The sequence below is a fragment of the Pezoporus wallicus genome, unplaced genomic scaffold (assembly GCF_028554395.1).
Source record: "Pezoporus wallicus isolate ANWC-B61680 ecotype Strahan unplaced genomic scaffold, APGP_CSIRO_Pwel_v1 contig_13643, whole genome shotgun sequence".
Classification (NCBI taxonomy): domain Eukaryota; kingdom Metazoa; phylum Chordata; class Aves; order Psittaciformes; family Psittacidae; genus Pezoporus; species Pezoporus wallicus.
In genome coordinates, this window is record NW_026638179.1 from 1 (window position 1) to 19,965 (window position 19,965).

General features: G+C 39.9%; 1 protein-coding gene across 8 annotated transcripts in view; it reads left to right on the plus strand.

The window, feature by feature from the left end:
* The first annotated feature begins 123 nt into the window (after positions 1–123).
* MEF2A (myocyte enhancer factor 2A) overlaps positions 124–19,965 on the plus strand; it is an 87,424-nt gene continuing 67,582 nt past the window's right edge. For 3 of the 8 annotated variants that reach the window (XM_057409738.1, XM_057409737.1, XM_057409740.1), the window contains exon 1: positions 126–334. The gene's annotated coding sequence lies outside the window, so the exon portion shown is untranslated. Of the gene's footprint in view, positions 335–768; positions 794–19,965 lie in introns of those variants that run through there. The other 5 variants (XM_057409733.1, XM_057409739.1, XM_057409743.1 and 2 more) reach the window with 4 other exon arrangements.

The window sequence follows — 19,965 nt, forward strand, 5'->3', positions numbered from 1 at the left end:
TAATCCGGCGATGCTGGGAGCTCAGACCGCCGTGATCCCAGCCCAGCAGCCGGGTGCAGCCTCCCTTCGTACTCCCCTCCGCTTCCCTCCTTGTCCTGTCACTGCCTGCCTCGTTTGAGCGCCCTCAGCGACGTCCGAGCTGCCAGGAGAAAAGTGCGGAAGGATACTCTCGGGAGAGCTGTGCTCCGCTCGGAGTGTGACAGAGGAAGTAGTTCCGGCCCCGATTGGGCCTTGTTTCCCAAAAATAGCGCCCAGCGGGTATCCGTGCGCCGGTGTCAGTGTCTCCTGAGGAGCCCCGGCGGGGAGGCGGCAGCAGCGGCGAGGGGACGGGCGGGTGAGCGAGCGAGGGGGGTCCCGGCTCTGTGGGGCGATCGGAAGCGCGTTCCCGCAGCTCGGCGGCGAGGGTCGGCGGTGGGAGCGGCGGGCGAACGGGGTCGGGGCAGGGGCAGCGGGTGACGGGCGGGGGCAGTCGCTGAGGGGGGCGGCTGAAGCCGGGGGGAAGAGAAGGAGGTTTTCGCTCCGCCGTCCCCTTGCCGCTGTGCCGCACCGAGCGGGGCGGGGGGTGCTGGCGGGGAAGTTGTTGCGGGGGGCGGGCGGGGGAGGGGCGCGGGCGGCGGTGCGGGGTCCCGCCGGTGGGAGAGCGCCCCGCGGCCGGAGCCTCCCCGGGAGTTGTTCGCCGGTGGCTGGAGCAGAGGATGGACGTTGTGGATCAGGCCAGCGGGGTCTGCCCGGAGGCTGGTGCGCTGGGGAGACAGGGTGGGGTGCGAGGCCCTGGCGTTCGGGGAGCACTGAGGTAAGAGCGGCTTCGTCCGGGTGGCCAACTTCTGTACTCGGGGTGCGTGTGCGCCTGGGAAGGCGGGGAGGAAAAGTAGCTTTTGTCCTGCTTCTCGGCAGCCACGTTGGGTAAGCAGCAGCACGCTTAAAAACAAACAAACAACAGCAAAAATCCTTCCTAGGAGTCTGTCTGTCGTACGCGCCGGCGAAAACGAGCGGGGGTCGGTTAGGGAGGAGATGAGGGTGGAAATTGTTCAAGTAGTTGTACACCGCATTAAGGTGCGCTGCGAATGGGAGGGGAAACTGTTCGGTAATGTGTAAACTAGAGGATGTTTTGTCCAGAGGAAGGAGATTGAACGTACAGCTGTGTCGTACTGCAAGTAGGATTTTGTGTTCGGCAGCTGTGCGCAGGAGTCGGGAGGAGAGGGAAGGAGACTGTGCTATTTCTGACTGGAAACAGTCGGGTTTTGAGTTTACGGAGCTGTATTTCCCAATAAATCCATAGCGGCTGTTGAGATGCGAGGTGCTGAGGAGAGTGGAATTGCTTAGAAAAACTAAGCCGTAGTGACTTGTTTGACAGGTGATTAAATTCCCGAGTTGAGAGGCTGGAGTTCTAGAGGGGAGGGAAAAAAAAAGAACAAGAAGAGGGTATTTTTAGTGCTTAGCATAAAACCATTGAGTCCCATAGTTATACAAAGACTACGTTTATTACGAACAGTGGGGGAAACGGCAAAAAGGACAAATTTAGGAAGAATAGTAACGAAAGTGATTTAGTGTGGAATTGGTAATATAGACAGTATTTATCTTAAATCTTTTTCACAGCCTGGTGAATTGTTATGGATCATGAGGAAGGCTGTAAGCTTTCAGACTCAATTATGTTAACTGTCTACGTGTAGTTATTCTGTATATGGGTCTTTTTTCATTTTTAGGAACTAGTTACATTTTGATAGGTATTTCTGTTGTCTTGTTTTTTCTAGCTGGTGTTTAGGCAGCCTGTGCAAAAGCTATCACAGCAATAGTCCTATAATCTTGTCTGTCTGTTTCTAAAATCATTTAAAATGCTTATCTCTATCTCTTACATACAAGAAAGTAATCTTTGGCTTTTTTCCCCTCCTCTGTAACAAGTGATTTGCATTTGGGGGAAAAGTGTGAGGTTCCTCTTTTAAACTATTTTTTCCATTTAGGTGCTAGAATATGTGAAAATGACATGTCTTTCAGTTACATAATTTAGAAGAATTGTAACAAAGGATGTAATGTTAACACTTTTGGTCACTAAATGGCCTTAATTATAAATGGTAGTGCAAAATTCTCTATTTATTTAGCTAGCAAAAGAAAAACAAGAGAATGGAACAATATGTCTTGCTATTAAGGGATTATAATAGTGCTGGGCAGTTGGAGATGAGCCTTTTTGATTGCACGCATTCAGCTTGGAATTTAGGAAGGAAAATAACCCAGTGCCCTGGTTAGTTATTTTTCTCCTCCATAATTCTTTTCTAAATCTGTAGTTGACGTAGTCCACCAGTAGTAGTAGCGGAGTATCATCGGTGCATGGGAAGAATCCTTCAATGGGAGGGACAGGATCTTCTTTAGAGCAATTTTAGTGTAGGTGGCACAGTGTCTCTTCAGTTTTAATATTTTATCATTTCACATGATTTATTTCTGAGAAGGTATTTACAGACTGTAAACGATGGTAAAATATATTAGCCTTTAGGTCTTATGTTTGCTTATTTTGCTTTATTTTCTTAAGAGTGTGTTTAAGCCAATGTACTTCTCACCTCTGTAAATAAGTGAGCCCATAGAATGCTATGCATATGCACAGGTATCTGGATTTAGCTTCCTATAATTTCACAGCATTAGTTTCTTTCTCTGCCAAACAAGGGATGGAGAAATAAGTGAACACTGAATTTTATGGTGCTAGGTATCATCTATAGAATTGAGTCACTTTGGACTATAAAGGTGAGAGGGATATGGCTAGATTAAAACTTGAAGTAATTCCAAAGAATAAAATGACTTGTTATGGCAGATCTCTCTTATTTACAAACCTTATTTAAGCTGAAGTGTGCACAGTTTGCCTTGTACTGGTTGATGTGGACAGCTACAGGGTTTATTTCAGAGTGTTAGCCAAGTTTCTCAGATAACTTGTTGATGTCATTCTGTGTATTCTGGGCCTAAATGCTGCTTCGGAGACACTGGAGGCACCATGCAAGCTTGTGAACAATGCCATGCTGCCTTGCCTGCTTTCAATCACACCCTATATAACGCAATATAGCTGATTAATTCTTTAACAGTGGTAAAATTTGTGGAGTATAGTGCTGTGTAATGTGAAAATCTGTATTAGTTTTTCCTAAATAAGACCTATCTTGAATTACTGTAGTTTGTTATGCCCTTGTGATGTATGAGAGATGCCTGTGTTTCAGAGCAATTAAAAAGTTTCCTAAAAATAAACATTAGCACATTTTACTCACCTCCCCAGATTCCTAAGTTTTTATTTTTAAAGGCCACAGGATTAAATCCTCTCTAAATTTTAGTCTTTGGGCCTTTTCAGTCATGACAGCAGCCTGATAATGTGTGCAGACCCCTGGGAAATCCTTTTCTTTCTCATTAAAACAAAATTTACTTCAAATTAATTGGAACATCATGTGGTGACGTATATATTATGTAGCTTATAATGCACCAAGTTGCTTTATTTGTTGTATTTCTTGTATTTGAAAGCTGTTATTTTACATGTGTAATAATGTGTTCTTCAATTGAGCAAATGGGGCTAAAGTCAAAATCTCTGTCTGTGACAGTAAGGGTGAATTTTGCTGCCTGTTGTCTTGTGTTCAGTTTGATTCCTTCAGCTTTGGTAAAGTAACCAGAAAAAAATGAATGCAGCATTCTTTTTTCTTTGTATGCTTTGCTGCTAGTGCTAAAGGCTAATGCAGTAATTATTTGAATGGACTTGCCAATGTGGTGCTGTAGTGGTCCTGAATATGGGTTTAGTTTAACTATTTCTCCTGTCATGTGAAATGAATGAAGTCTCCAGAGATGCAGTCAGATCCTGAAATAACTAAATATAGCTGCCTCCTTCCCTGGATGTTTACCAGGTGGTTTTGGTGTCTTAGGAAGTTTGTAAGACTACAGCAAGACATTCTTTTGCTTCCCCCCCCAGGTTAATTTTGTTGAGCTGCCAGTAAAAGACTTCAGGAACTTTTTTGGACAGCTAATCAAAATATATTTTAGGTCATTGATGCAGTCTCCAGTGAATGAACAAAACAGTGTTACTCTGAGTTAAAAACAGGCTTCAACTGTGTAATATGACAGTTGCCCTCCCCCACCATATGTTCTGTGGTAGAGTACCAGCTAATAAATAATGGCATGGAGGGTCAAGTTTGCAGCCTGGAATAGTGAATTTTGTTTTAAGTGTCTGATCTAGATTTCTACTTCTTACCACCCCTCTGCTGTGGTATACTCTTATTTTAATGTTTGCTCTTTCCAGTTACTGTTTACAGAGTTAAAGGGATATTTTTTTTTTTCTCTTCCATATTAAGGGACTAATTTTTGTTCATCAGCTGTCTTGTTTCAGTTTCTGTTTAATGGCTCTGTGAGAATTTTTGTGGATTTCTTTAACTCAAATCTTTTTAGGAACATGTTACTGTATACTCATTTCCATTTGTCACTAAAGTGTGCATGCAAGACAACTTTGTTCCTGAGATTTCATTCCACCCGCCCCTGCCAAAACAGTCACGGAGTTGGAATATTTTAAATTGTATTTTTGGTAATCTTTTTCCTTTCTCCTTTTATCTGTAATCTGAGGCTGCAGTGAAGAGTTTGGCAGGAATGACTGTCGGGTAAAGACAATAAAATTTTGTGGTCAGTCTTCTTTCCTCAGAATTCAGATGCAGAACCATACAGAACCTTTTCTACAGAAAGCACTATGCTTTTTTTCCCTGTGTGTTATAACAGTACAAGTGTGCCTGTATGATGAGAAGAAAATACATCCTTCTTAATAAGAGTGTGATTAATTGAATTATTTTTCAGGAAATTAACTACTTTATATTCAACATGTTAGTGGTGCTTAATTAGGTGGGTCTCCCAGTTCTATTTGACTCTGTCCCTGAAGAGCTTTTGAATTCTGCCAAAGTCCTGTTGGGCCAACCTAGAGATGTAAAAATGTATTCTGTATTGCTTTGTGCTCAGCTGAATTTCACTAGTAGCTACTAAGTATTGTTGCATGCCTATTTTAAGTATACTAAGGTAAAAAGGAAGTGTTAGGAATTATCAGCCAAGCATAGTTGTGGAAAGGTGCTTGCTTTAAGTATCTGTGTACCAGGCACTGATGACAAAGCATCTTTTACTGTGCTTTTTTACCTTATTTTTCTTCCCCTAATAAAGAGCTAAATAACCAGGAGCAAAATGTGTTGCCTTCATTGTGTTAGTCAGAAATCACCTGAAAGAGTGGGGTGTAGAATGGCTGTGTTTGTGCTTTTCCTTTTATGATAATAGGAAGAAGGTTTTCTTCAGTTACTTCAAATCCTTTCAAGTGTTTTTGAAACTTGGCTTCATTTGAAAGCCAGATTGCTTCTAACACTGTAATTCAGGTTTTCATGGATTGGATTAATGTTATTTTTATTGTTTGAAAGCTAACCATAGACCTGTGAGAATGTGTCATCTTGATACCTGCAGTAATACTTGCAAGCTGTGGTCAGTGTGAGTATTGAGTGCTGCACCAATATACACAGGCCTGATCTTGTAATCTTCAGTGATCACTAATAATGTTTGAAATGTCAAGGGGTATAAATTATTCAACATTTAGCTGTATAATTATGTAAGCACATCTCTAACAGCTGTGCTGTGGCTATACTGTTAAACATTTATTGAAGATACTGGCATACAGAGTTGAGAGAATTCAGGGAGTCTGTTTTATTATCTCTTATGATGCATAGGAAGGTTATTTTGAGTGTGAAAATAAACAAACAATTGTAGGAGAAGAAAGTAAGCAAGTAGTTGAACCTTGGGAGACTTGTAGATATGCACATGTACAGAAAGATGAGGGCTCATAAAGGGCACAACAGACGTGGCTTGGCAGTGTCCATTACAGAAACTGCTGAAGGGTGTCAGGGTGAGGTGACTTTCTTCCCCAGTATCACACAGAATCTGCAGTGCTTGAGTCCAGGAGGAACAAGTTGTAAATTTTATTTATTCAGATCTGTCAAACAAAGTGACAGTGTTCTTAAGTGGTCATCTTTCTCCTAGTGTTTTTAATTGTATTTAATTGATCATCTTCTTTTGGAAACCTTGCTTAGAAACATTGTGTGAGGTTATCAACAGTGAGGCCATCTTGTTTCTGGTATCGTTCTTTCACAGCAGCTGCCCTCTTCCTGATATGACTGCGTGCATCCTGTTTTAAAACTGTGAGCTCACAAGAATGACTGCTAATAAGTTGCTGTATATAGCAGCTAAAAAACATTGGATTTTTTAGTGTGAGCTTTCGAAGCACTGAGTCTTCTGAGAATATTTGAGAAAATGGGATGATCCATCATCACTGTACTTGTATTGTTATGCAATGAGAGTAATAAATTAAAACTTTCAGTGACTGTTTTTATTTTTCCTTGAATCTGTTAAAATGATTGTGACATGATACAAGGTTTTAACTGCTATTCAGGTGTCTTAAATTTACACTCAGGAGCTCCATGGTTTCAGGGTGAAAGAGAGGAAAAAAAAAAGGTATGTCAAGCGATACCCTATTTCACTTGAGGTGTACAGGAAGGGGAAGCACGTTCTGCTAATTTTTTTGAGCCTATAGGATGTTAAATTATGTTTGTTAGTCTGAGTTTGATGATTCACATTAACTTTGGCTAGCTGGCTTTTGGGATTTGAAGCTTTTGAGTGCCGAAAGAAGGATTTCCTGTGAGCAACTTCCTTAATATCCTCCTGTGTTTCTCTTGGAGTGTTAAGGCTTCTGTGGCTTGCCTGGTGGTGTGTTTTGTTTTGTCCTCTTGTTCTCTTCCTTTGTTAATAGCATGCCAGATGATGGTGTCTTAACTTTTTGTCACTGAAATGTATGCAAAGATCTTTGCTTTGAGAGATGTTGGGCTCAACTGTGAAAAGAAGTGCTAAAGTATTAATGGTTTCCAGTAGGAAGCACTAAATTAGAACTCCTCCTTCAAGGGAGGAGGCAAAATCATGGATGGCTGAAGAAAGATGTGGTCAGGAGGTGGAGGCAGATATTTAGGTGGATATTGGAGATATGGAATCTGGGTGTATTTGCAGAATTCTAGTAACTAACGCAAATACTTGGAAAATTCACAAGGAGTAGGTAGAGTATGTAATAGCATTGTTGAGTATTAAAGAATAATACTGAGTTTTAAGTACCTGTTGTTTTCTTTGTCACCAATTTGAGAATGGCTAACATGAGTAGCCATCACAAAAGAAATGGGAAATTCTGAATTGAATTAAATAAAATCTAAAAAATGTTTTACCAAATCTGCATTACAAAGACAGAAACACAGAGCAGTTGTTCTCAGTGAAGGACTGAGGAATTCGAGCAATCCCCCAGACTTTGTCGTAAGTTTAACATGAGTTGAAATTTAAGGGGAGAGGGGAAACAACAAAAGTTACCTTAAAGCAATTATCAGATGATTTTTTCCTTAAAAAAGAAAAGGTGCTTTTCATCAATGTTTCTATTTATCATTGGTAATTCAGTAGCTTCAAGGAGCTAGTAAAGTGTGATGTTCAAATGATTGAAAGGTCTGGAATTTAAAACAAATTATCAGTGTTCCTGAATACTGGAATCATTTAGATGCTTTAAGCAAAATAGAAGGTACTTTAAAAGACTAACGATTGGTTCAGGAGATGAAAGAGGGTTATGGGAGAGTTCAGAATTGTAACTATTATTGTCTTAGTCTGAAAATGCTCCTAGTGACTCCTGGTTGAATTGGTTTATTACAGCCTTGCCTACATAGGAGACTTGGATTCACAGTCAGATGAAATGTAGCCTGATAACCCACTGTTATTCCACTAGCTGCTCTTCAGAAAGTCTTTCTGCAGATACTTACAGCATGCCCTATATCTGAGACTTCTCTAGTTCACTGGGTTGCAGTCTTTTTCTCTATTTGTAGGTTCCCCATATGTTTTTACTGAGGAGATGGACTCTACTGTCAAGTTAAGCCTGGTGCTGACAGCTTGTTTTTATAGTTGCGTGTTAGCACAAGGGGCTTTTATGAAACTTGCACCACATTCTATTGGAAAGTAAAAGAATCATTCACTTGAGAAGAGGTGATTTTGGAGGGGAATGAAATATCAGGATTACCAAGAGACCCAGGTGAAAAAAAAACCAACCTGAAAAGGACTTGCCTGTGTTAGGTTGTGATCCAAGTACAAATCTACTGTGTACTGAGCCCCTGCAGCACCCTCTGGTGATCCAGACATGCTTGTGCAGCACTTGGGGTCCTGGTTGAGCTGCTGAATGAGCAGAACCATCTGGACCTGTTACATGACTGAAGAAATGCTTCAGAGCAAGCCTAGGCTGCAACCATCTTGATGTTACTAATGGTGCTTTTGGGGTTTGTTGCCATTTCTTTTTTCTTTTCACCTCCTGATTTTGTTTAAGAGGAGATGGAAGTCATTAAAGAATTTGTAGCCTGTCCTGTTCAGATTGGCTCTAGGCAAGCATAACCAGTGTGATTGCATGAGATAAAAGGATTCCACCTTTATGGCTGGGTCGTTGAGGAGAAATGAAGCATGGTATGGGGAAGAGGGAAGAACAAAGGCAAAGCGTATATGAAAATTTTTGTTCTGCGTACTATAGCCTATTTTTAATATCACATTTTAATATCATTTTTAATATCATAAATATACTAAAATATGGGTTGGGGAAATGGTGGATGTAAATTTAAAAACAGTCTGAATGCTAATAGTAAAGTAGTGGGTTTGCAGGTAATAAAACTTAGAGAACTTCCATGTCACTTATTTTTCAACTCTTCTGTTATTCACTGATCTTTCAGAGTAGCCCCCCTATCCAGGGCATTGCTCTTAAGTTCTCTTAGTATCTTCACAGGCTTCCTAGCTGTGGCTCGACTGAGTACAGGTACCTGCTGACTGCTTGAGTGATCAGCAGGATCTGCTGCCGCACTGGTTGCTGTAGGTCAGGCGCTTTGCCCAGGGGCTGTGAGCAGCCACCCAGTCACAAACTCTGCAGCACTTTTACAAAGTCTTAAAAATAATTGGCATTTTTACTGTTGCACTTGGTTGAAACCAGCCAATTAAACCAAGCTGTTAATGAGGGAGAATAGGCTGTGATCATGTAAAGCTCATTTTATTAGAAAAGTAGGTTTAGAAAGCTGTGAGTAATAGACAGTGCTGCCTTCGAGAATTTAGTGCCCTCATTGATAATGCTTTAGTCTTCTATCAGTAAATGACAATATTTTCCTAAGTGTTTTTATTTAATTTTATGAAAATAAAAGTAGGGTGGTGTAAAGCTCTGCCTTCAGTTTCTGAATTTGCTCTGCTTTTAATGTATTTGATTTGATCTCAATGTCATATTAGGCTAGGATTCATTCATTCAGCAGAATAAAGTGAAATAGGTCTTCATTCTGATGATGCCTTTTTGTCAGCATATAGGAAGATAGTTGCATAGAATATTTGTGATTTCTTCCTGCCAGGGAGTGCAGTCAGGATGCTGCTTGCAGAACTAATAGTTTGGGGATTTTGTTCAGGGAATTGACTACGCAGCATTTGTACTCTGGATTTGACTCATGTAATCTAGAGTAGGAGTCCAATGGTTTGTCATTGCAGCTGTCTGTCCTCTGCTTTTCCCTTGCCAGACTTTGGACTGTAATCATACATAGTTTTGGGCAGCAGTTTGCTTCTCTTACGTGTATGTTCTGGAGGTTTGGGAGCAGGAGCTTATTTGCATCAAAGAAAGTCATAAAACCTGTTTGTCTAGGAACCATTAGATTTTTCTGTTTTAACACCCAGTGTCTAATCTCCCCTGTACCTCATTTTACCCCCCCCCCCCCCCCCCCCCCCCCAAGGAACAGGAGAGGGAATATCTTTTGTTCTTAAAAGGTACTAATAAATTTCTCTAAGATTCCCTCTTCCCCCCCCCCCCCCCCCATGAGGCTCATACCTGTTTTATTGAGGACTTTCTGGATCCTACTTTTTTTTAATGTGGTATTTTTAAGGCTGAATTGCTCAGTAATGCAACCTACCACAGTGTTCCTGAGGATACTGGCTCACTAGTTCTCAAAAGATGTTTCAACCTCCTTCTCCATCATGCATTCCTTTCATGAAAAGTTAATGAGGTGAAGATCTGATAAACTTCTTGAAAACTTTCTGTGCAGCAGTTTTGCTGCACAGAAAATCTGAGTATTTTTCTTCAGATCTGTTTCTTTTAGGGCATCTATATTTGTTTCTGTAGCTGTTTTGCATCCCTGTAGATAATGCCTACAAGCAAGCCACAAAGATGTTGGTATGTTGTTCTAAGGCTTGAATGACTAATTTTCTGAAGGTGTAAGGAAGCCAGCCCTTCATGTGGGGTTTCTTTTGTGCTTGTTGCAGCTGTTAGAAGCTGGAGAAAGTAAGTACAGACTAAAATTTGGAGTTGCAATCTGATGAGGAGTCCCCCAGGCTTCTCATCTTGAATAGCTGAGATCACAGTTCTTGCTTCTATCTTGTACTTTGCTGCTTTTAATTCTTTGTGGTCTCTTCTGCTTATAATGATTTATAAAGTACTTCACTGGCATAATTAGCTTATCTCAAAATAGTCTGATCTGTTAGCAGTATGGGACCAGTAAAGGGGCAGCCAGCCCAGACATCGGGTTTCAGGTGGCCCATCCACAGAGATGTGTCAGTGTTTGGCTCAGGGGAGGAAGGAAGGAGTAGGTGAGAATTTTCTGATGACATGACATAGCTGGATCTTGAAGATGACTGCTTTAGTGCACCTGTGTTAGGATTTAGAGATGTTTTCCTTCAGGATTTTGACAGCAGTCAATCTAAAGTATCTAGAAAACAGCTTTACATGTATCTTGGTTGAAATGAAAAGTGCAATGAAGATACAGAAGTCAGTTTCAATGATGTTCCTTTACTTAGGTTGTTCATGTTTGTAGGTTGTATCTGACTCAGTTTGTCAACTTTTATGCTTGAGAGTGAGCCTCATCTTACCTCAAACTCTCTTATTTCACACTTAGAGTGTATCTGGTCTCAGACATCAGTGTCTTACCATGAATGTATCTACTGACTTGGAACTGTGTATCTGGGTTTGACTGTTTTCTGTAATAGTCTTGTTTTTCAATTTTCATTTTTGCCTCCATAGACAAAAAGACAAATGCGGGCAAGGAAATAATTGCATATATTAATGAAAAAGATCTTTGTAGGTATATTAATTCTGAAGGGTGAGCTTTGCATTTAAAATATGTAGTCTTTGGAAGAGCTTGTGCTGCAGTTGTTTTTTGTAGTTGCCACAATATTGAACAAGGGATTAGAATGCTTTTTGTTTCTTGCTGTTATGCCAGAGAAGGAACTTGAGGTACAATACATTCAGGATGCTGCTTGTGATGTGATTTAGTCCATATTCTTTGAAAGACATCTTTTTGTTTGGATTTCTATGGAAGAATACTTCTTTTTCTCAAGTTCATAGAACCCCCAAATTGTGAGCCAAGTTGCTATGCTTTTTGTTGATTAAAACTGGATTTCAGCCTTTAGTGTGATACAACTACCCATTTAGTGAGATGTTCAGATCCTCAGTAGCTAATGCTGGGTACACAAATACTGGCTGGTCTTGACTTTAAGCAGAAAATAAAGGTTTATTATTGCAATATCTAAAATGCTTTTTTGGGCAAAGTTTGTTCCTTTTTTTTCCTGGATTGATAACTCTTGCTTTGGAGTCTAATAACACTTCTACACTGACATTTTTAGGTCCTATATTTTGATCTCTCAAACCCTGCAAAAAACCCGTAAGTTTAAAAGAAGCAGAAGAAATGCTGTTATTAGGTGGTGTTTGAGTTTACAGACCATCACTGAATGACTAACTTGGACTCTGTAAGATGCAGTTAAAACAACTTCTGATAATATTTGAATTCTGCATCCAGGTGGATTTTATATACTGCCTCCACACAGGAAGTGAGAAAAGTAGTTTTAACTGTATGTTACTGTCTTATGTATGCTGTAAGGCTTCTTGAGCTTTTCCTGTAAATGACAGTAACTTGGCAAGTCCTGTGTGTAGTTCAGTGTTTAAACTAACTCTAGTTTTATTTTGCTGGTATTGCTGGTGCTCTTATGTATACAGCTGGAGTCGGAATGTAACTGAAGACTGGGAAGTGGAACTTCCTTTTCTTCCTGTTAGACCTATGCATCCCATAAGATTGGTGTAGGGATCATTTTAGTGTATGGTTCAGTTTGTTACACCAGAATTATTCTGATGACACTTTAAACCACGTTTGATGAAGTCAGCTTTCAACTGGATTTGGTACATTTCTTGTAATGCTTGGTTTTTGTGTGTGGGGTTTGGTTTTCCTTTTTTCCTTGTTTCTCCCACATTGATTGCGCTAACAATGAGTTTTCAGTGAATTAATCGCATTGTTCCAGCTAAATCCTTGGCAGAAGTGGTGGTGATGTTATTCTGTTATCCCTTCTACCGTGTTTTCCTTGTGTCTGTTAGACCTGTTTAGATAAAAGCCTTGTAAGCTGATGGCATTGCCTGTGTGCTTGTTCACCATTATACTATTAATGTCTTAGAATGTCTAGTAGAAATGTCTTAGAACTACTAGTAGAGAGATTGTTAGGAGAGGAAGTCTAGAACAGAAAAGCTTCCTGCAGACTACTTGAAATAGTGGTGAATTCTAAGAGGGTTCCCATGGTAGGGAATGTGTTTTCTTTAATACACATTAGTCACATCTTGCTGTTGCCTTTATAGTGCAGCATGTTGGCTGTGTTATAGTCGGTACGCAAGTTGCCTTAGCAAAACTTTGTAAAACACTATTAAAACAAAACAAAAGTAAAACCATGTTTGGCAAAAAAATGCTGAAGAGTTCCAATGGTTCCCCAGTGTGTAGGGAGCCGTCTTTCTCTCTTCTTGGCATTCATGTAAGCTTTTTAATCCAAGTCTTTGTCTCTTTCTCCTCTGCTGTATTCCTGTACTAAATTAAATTATTTATCTTTTATTTTAGCAATAGGAGACAATTTGAGCATAATTAAAGTAATGTATCTGTCCAAATGAGTGATAACCTAACTGGATTATCATTGTTTAGAGAACACGACTGCAATCATTTGTGGTGAAACTGTACATTTCTGCTTGAGAGCCACAATAAATACTAAGTCTCACTGTTTAATGAATGTAGCTGTTGATTTGCACTTTCATTGCCACTCTTAATTTCCAGAATGCACCAGCGGGTTGAGATGCTGTTCTGGAATTCCAGGTAGAGGTGACGGGAGCTCTGCCTGGGGCTTAGTGGCAGTGTAAGGCACACACTGTTCGCCTACCCAACGTAGCACACAGCCAGCTGTCTCCTTGTGCTTTGTCTGCTGTGCCTGTTACAGGAGGTTGCAGCCCTCTTACTGCTCAGGGTTTGTACTCTGCCCACTGGATCTGGAGATGCTCAGAGTTGTTTGGATAATGAGGGAAGATAACGAGTGTATGGTTTACATGTTTTTTCTTTGAAAGGTGTTTTTGGGTTATAGATGTGTTTTGCTAGTCTCAGAAAATTTATATATTAAATCTAAAACCAGAAGGCCCTTCACCCTTAGACCCATGCATCTAACTGTGCTTAGATATATGTTACAAGCTTATAAGTGTTTAGCTATTTTTCCTATACAGCAACTTCCTTGGTTTATCTTGGTAACACTGTCATTTGAAAGACTTGCTAAGGTACTATACTGAGCAACATATGTGGGAAAAATATTCAAGACCAAATTCAGGAAAATAGTCTTTTGGTCTGTTTAGCTAGAATTCTCCTCCTAGATCAACGGTAAAGCTATGTTGTGGTAGATGTGTGTAGATAGATGTATGCTTGCCACCTTTAAACTAGTTTTATGTAGCTGTGTAGGCCCTGTAAATGGTTTGGGCTGTCGGGGACCTTACAGGTCATCCAGTTCCAACCCCTGCCATGGGCAGGGACACCTTCCACTAGAGCAAGTTGCTCCAAGCCCAGTCAAACCTGGCCTTGAACACTGCCAGGGATGGGGCAGCCACAGCTTCTCTGGGCAACATGTGCCAGGACCTTACAGGGAAGAACTTACTCCTTATATCTAATCTAAATCTTTTCTCTTTCAATTTAAAGCCATTCCCACTTGTCCTGACACTACTTGCTCTTACAAAAAGTCCCTCTTCAGATTTCTTGTAGGCCCCCTTTGAACATTTATTTTTTTATCCCTACCACTTGAAAATCCATGATGTCACAGAATGCTCTTCTGTACCTAATGGGGCAAACCTGTTTAATAGAGAACACAACTGAAGAGACGTATTTGCTGTCTATTAAGTCTTCAGAAAACTGTGTCAGTATGTTCAGTTATGACTCTTCACTAGTGGGATGTGGAGGGCAATGCACCTGCATTTTGAGGTGGGTACGTCCTACCACATGGTCTCGTGTGGTTTGTAGCTGTGAATTCCTGTTTCAGCTTTTCTTCATATCTTTAGCAGAAGAATGCTGAAACTATGTGATGTGTTCCAGTAAAACAAATGACAGTCAGTGCCCACCCAACTTGTTTCCCCCATTTGTTAGTTAAATGTGGTTTGGTCATTTTTTGTGTATTGTGAGAACATGCTAAGATTTTTGATTTCGGAGGCCTTGCTGCATGAAATGCTTTCAAAAGTTGGCTTGAAATTATTTGTAATAATTGTGTGGCAAATTCAAGTTACTCATCCTTAAAAAAGAGTTCTTATTTTTGTGTAGATATTTCATTTAGATGATTGGACTACAGTGAAGTTTGTGGATTTTTATGGAACTTGTAGTCCAGACTAGATGATGCCTCTGTCCTGACAAGAAAATTTTCGGCTCCGATGGCCTTCAACAAATCAGGAAAACAAGGGAGGTAAAAAACTGTTTCATTTTGACCTGTCTGTATGACTGAGGCCTCCGAACTGCCCAGCATATGGATCTTGTGGTGCTGGTAATGGTTAGATGATGTACTTTGACCTGAGCAAGTGGATGCTTGACTATAAGGAGCCTTAACTTTAACAAAGGACTTAATTCTGCTAAGTGTAATTTCCATCAGCTCTTGTTACTTACAAATGCAGAAGATCAAATGCTAGAAATAATTTTCTAGTGAGAGTGCTGCATTTTTGCCTTGCATTTCAGTTCTTCAGTTGACACCTTAAATCAGAAGCTTAAATTGTGAACACTGAAGCTATGTTGCACATGTTTTTGGTGTGAGATGTATCTGTGAGCTGATATATCTGTTCTCCATTTCTGTTGTTTTTTTGAGAGAGAGTTGCAAGTAAATCAGAAGTACTTCCACCACCATTCCCTTCTGTCTTTCTGTGCTATTTCTTTTCAGCTTTCATTCAGTTCACTTCCCAGTTGGGTAGATAATCAGTTTTCTGTCAGAAAGTGCTGGAGTTTTTCTCCTGAGGAGGAAAGAGAAAGTCTTGCAAATTCTACTCATTAGGTATCCCTTCTTACTTAATATCTTCCCTTCCATTTTTGGTTCGTCTTCTAATGATCTCATGAATCAAGTTCAAGATCCATCAGTTGGATATGTCACATCAACAGATTTTTTTGGTCCCTTTTTTCCACCTGGGGTCTTGAAAAGTAGGTGCTCCAAAACTGAGCATTTATGTACTAATGCTCTTGGAGAAATAATTACCAAAGTGTCTGCATAGTTCTGTACTATGCAAGTTATGCTTTAATTGATAATCAGGTAGGTTTTGATTTCTGTTGTTGCTGGGGTTTTATTTGCTTCTGAAGTAAGAGTAACTTGTAACGCATCAGAGTGTTGCAGATAACTTAATTCCAAGTCCTCTTCCAAGGTCAAAGATTTTTTAAAGTGCATTGTGTAATATTGAGTATTTCTTTTTCTTAGTCAGGAAGTGTTTCATGTAATTTGTAAGACTGAGTTTCCACTGTAGGACCCTGATATTATTTGCTTGCAGTAGAAATGTTGTTTCTTTAGTTTTTGCTATATTGGGGAAACTTGGAAGCACCATTTTGAATGGTGCAATCAGAAACATGCTGATCAGAAGGAAGAAAAACATGGGGTTTGTAGACAAGTTGTGTTTGTTGATCCCATTTCCTAGTTTTGTATTCAGACTGAAGTTTACTGGTTCTGTTCCCTCATTACTTTCCTGTGGTTTTTTATCAGTGTAGCTTGTTTTTTGTGTTTGTTTTGTCTGTTAAAGGAATCCGGTATAAGACTGCATTAAATGTGTTAACTCGTAAATCATCCAGATGGAAAGAGTAATATGATGCAATGAAAAACTGGATTCGAGGATAAGGAAGCAATGTCTTAAATATTTGAGCAGTAGCAAGTGAAGTGCAAAGTTTAGCAGAAGTAAACAGTTGGAGCATTGTAATGCAGCGAGGCTCACGGTTTGACAGCTCTGCAGAGGTGAAGCATGGTTCTTGAGGAGGTGTTTCTCTTTTTTCTTTGCAGTGACAGCTTCTGTGCTCTCATGGGTTGGGGGGTGGGGAACTCTTACCAGCAGCTTCATAGGAACCTGCAAGTGCAAAGATGGCCCAGATTTGATGTTAAAGCTGTCAGGCAGAATACTGCTGTGTATGCTGTTTGACCAGATAAAGTATCCCAAACATGTACTTGTGTGTGACGCTCTATGAGTACATATTCTGTGTGTAGCTAATATAAATGCTCTCCTGGTTCATTAAAAAACAAATCTGCTAATAATTTGAGGTAATTCGGTGCCTCCAACGTGGTCCCTTAGTGCAGAAGTTCTAATATCAGAATGAAACCTGGTAAATATGCTAGGACCGGACTGTAGACTTCAGATAGTTTGAGTGACTAAAACTGCAAGTGTTATAATAATTTTCTTCTGTAAAAAATGTGGTACTCTGTATCTTTCTATCAGTGTATTATTTGATAAATACTGCTGTACTCTGCAGATTAAGGATTGACTCTGCATAATGAGCTAGTTTAAAATACTATCTACTCAAAATCCAACCATTTATTACAGCATACTTTTGCCTCTTTTTGTTCTTTTTATAGGCCCATAGCATATCCTTATTATGATAACTCGTTTACTCTTTGGTAGTTCTGTCTGCTTTCCAGATGTCCCCCATCCAGGGAGAAAAGGAGGGCTGGTGATATATGAACAATCTCACAAAGTTTCTACTTGAGAGGAACAGCGTCAGGATGTGCTTATAGTGTGCAGTAAACATGCAGTTGCAGCTTAAGCAGGTATATGGTGTAACCTTAGACTAGCCACTGAGGATATGGTTTCAGTAGAGCGGCAACAGCCTGAGATTCTTATGCGGGCTGGCTGCCTAAATATTTACCAAAGGTCTGGATGATTCCCCTTCCAACTTCAGTGCTGAAATGATTACGGTGTTACTGATAAGTATTTGTGCTTTGAGTTAGGCTTTCCTGTGCTTGTGAAAAGAAAAAGATAAATGTGTATTCTTCCAGCAGAATACAGACACCATGTCTGTTGACCTCTGTGATCAAGTCTATTCCGCTTTTATTTTAGCCTTCTCCAAGGCAGCAGTCTGAAGCCATGAAACACATGATGTGAAATGTCTCCTCCCTGTGTTAGTCTCTAGGCAGCTTTTCTAAGAGATTGCCTTCCCTTCCCCACCAGGCTGGCATTCTCTGTTGTGGTACCCTCTTTTGTAGTATGTCAGAGGAAAGCAATGTGATAGAGGTTGGTAAAATATTTCTAGTGTGTGCTCCGTTAATTTTGACAACTCACTTTTGTTTGTACTTTTTATATGCTAGTGTGTGTATTTCTATATATGTCAATATATGTAGAGACAGTGTGTGGGTATTTTATATGTCGGTATCTTTTATAGCGAACATCTGCTCTGAAATTGTTAGGAGAGTATGCAATGATACTTATTTAAAATGTGGTCTAGTAGTTACTGTGTACCCAGTTGGTTTAATAAACTAGTAAAATCTTTCAAATGTAGTTGAATAGCCTACCCAGTTAATAGCACACATGGCTTTGAATTTCATCAGTCTCACACATCACATATTACAGATTATGGTTTGTGACCTTTTCTTACATTTTCATAGCAAAAGAGTAAGACAAAGCTTTGGGGTTTTGAATCTTAAAAATTCATAGTGTAGATAACATAAATGCAAGGCTTACATGTGTGTTTTAAAATAGTAAATGGGTTAAAGTAGCCCTGGCATACTTAGTACTCTATTGGCATAGTTTTCCCCTTCAGATGATGGTTAGGAATGTGAAGCCTCTTCCTATATGTGCTACAGCAGAGCTAAACTTTAATGTTGCTTACAGGAGACATTTAGTACAAGCAGCTTGTACAGAACTGACCCGCTGCCATGATAGCATGCAGTATATTTAGCATGCATGTGTCTGGTAACCATGCAAGTGAATAAAACAGTGAAACTCTCAGATTATAACTTCTCAGAGTTCTGTTAGTTAAATAAAATGTTACCAAACTATCTCAAGAGACTCAGTTTGTAACAGAGATGGAAGCAACTGCAGAACTGGCAATATGTGTCTGCATATCAGTGTGAGAGAGGACTGAGAATTCAGAAGTAGTTGGATTTTTTGATACCCCATAATTTTTTGGAGTATTTTGTTAGCCTTCTATGACTCCGTTTGCTGCTGCCATGATGACTAAAGATTAATTTTTAAATTAAATCTGAAAATGGCAATCTGATCCTCAGGTACTTAATCTTTAAGAAAAGCTACAAATGTAGATTTTGGCAGTGCAGTGACAGTCAGAATGTCTTGGTATCATCTGTGCTTAGAAGCTAATGTGTCAGTTCAGTGCCTTCTGCAGATTCTAGAGGTCACCGTTTGGGGGATGATATGAGGAAAGAGTGGCATACATAACTTCTCTACCAAGACAACATTACAGGGTGGATGACATCTTTAACGGAATATAATCTCTCCTATGCATAATCCTAATAAAGTTTAATACCACTTTCTCTGCTGGTTTGTTGCTGAAAGTGTGGTGTTGATGGTGGTTTTACTGTTCAAGGTTTTTTTCATGTCTTCTGCTGAGCAGAAAGAGTGAGATGACTCAGTATTTGTCTCGTGTTTGTAGCATGATACCATTTAGCATGCAGTAGCAGCATTCTTCTTGCACTGCACCTGTGGGCCGAGAGAAAGAAATGTGTCCTAGGTTTGGATCTGAGCACCAGAGTACAGCTGTAATACTGAATATGGGACAACATATTTCTGATAACCCACTGCTAAGGGATTTGTGTAGTCTTAGACTTGCATGATTGCATCCCTTAAGCATGTAGATTCAAGTGGGTTCTGAATGCTTTGTGAGCGCCTTTCTTCTTCAGGTCCAGTGGTCACACGTCATGCCAGTGAGGCTTGGCTAAAAGCAGAGGAACGAAGGGTTCCACCTCCCCCAGCTCTGTTCTAACCTGTACATCTTCTAGCTGGTAACTTTTCTAACCTCTTCCTCCTCAGAAGACTATGTAGGTGCTTTCTTCCAGGTGATGGGTCGTTGAATTTTGGTTTTTGATGGTGTCTCTCTAGATGCATTGTCCGTATGGACTAATAAGGTCCTTAAAAAGAGAAGGTATTTGCTGTTTAATTCTGTAGTTTTGGTAGATACTGTGTTAGCAGAAAAATTACAAGGAAACCCAGTGTTTTTTCTTTTGAGTACTTTAAGGACATACATGGTAAAGCAGCATTAAGTTGCCTTTAACATAATAGGGAACTGAAATTATTCCATAAAGCACAATGATATTGCGTGCTCAAGAGTTACATACCTTAGCATATGTACTGTTTCCTAGCTGTCCAGAATGTAATTGTGTTAGAAACTACAGTTGGTCTTTCTAAGTGTTTCAAAATATCAATAATCCTGTCACCCAAGCTCCTGCATTAATAGCATATGGAAACAAGGTCCCTTTAGAGTTCCCAGTTTGTTTTTCCATAGCAGCATTTGAGATACTGCAGAACCAGCTGTGAAAACTCAGATCTCTTGCAAAAGCTGCAACTTGTTTGTAGTGGATTTGTCAGTGCTGAAATGTTGAGTGACAAATACTTACGAATTTCAGTTTAATGGTTAAATTTGTCTTTTCTTATGGCTCTTCTAAATACATTTCGTTACAAGA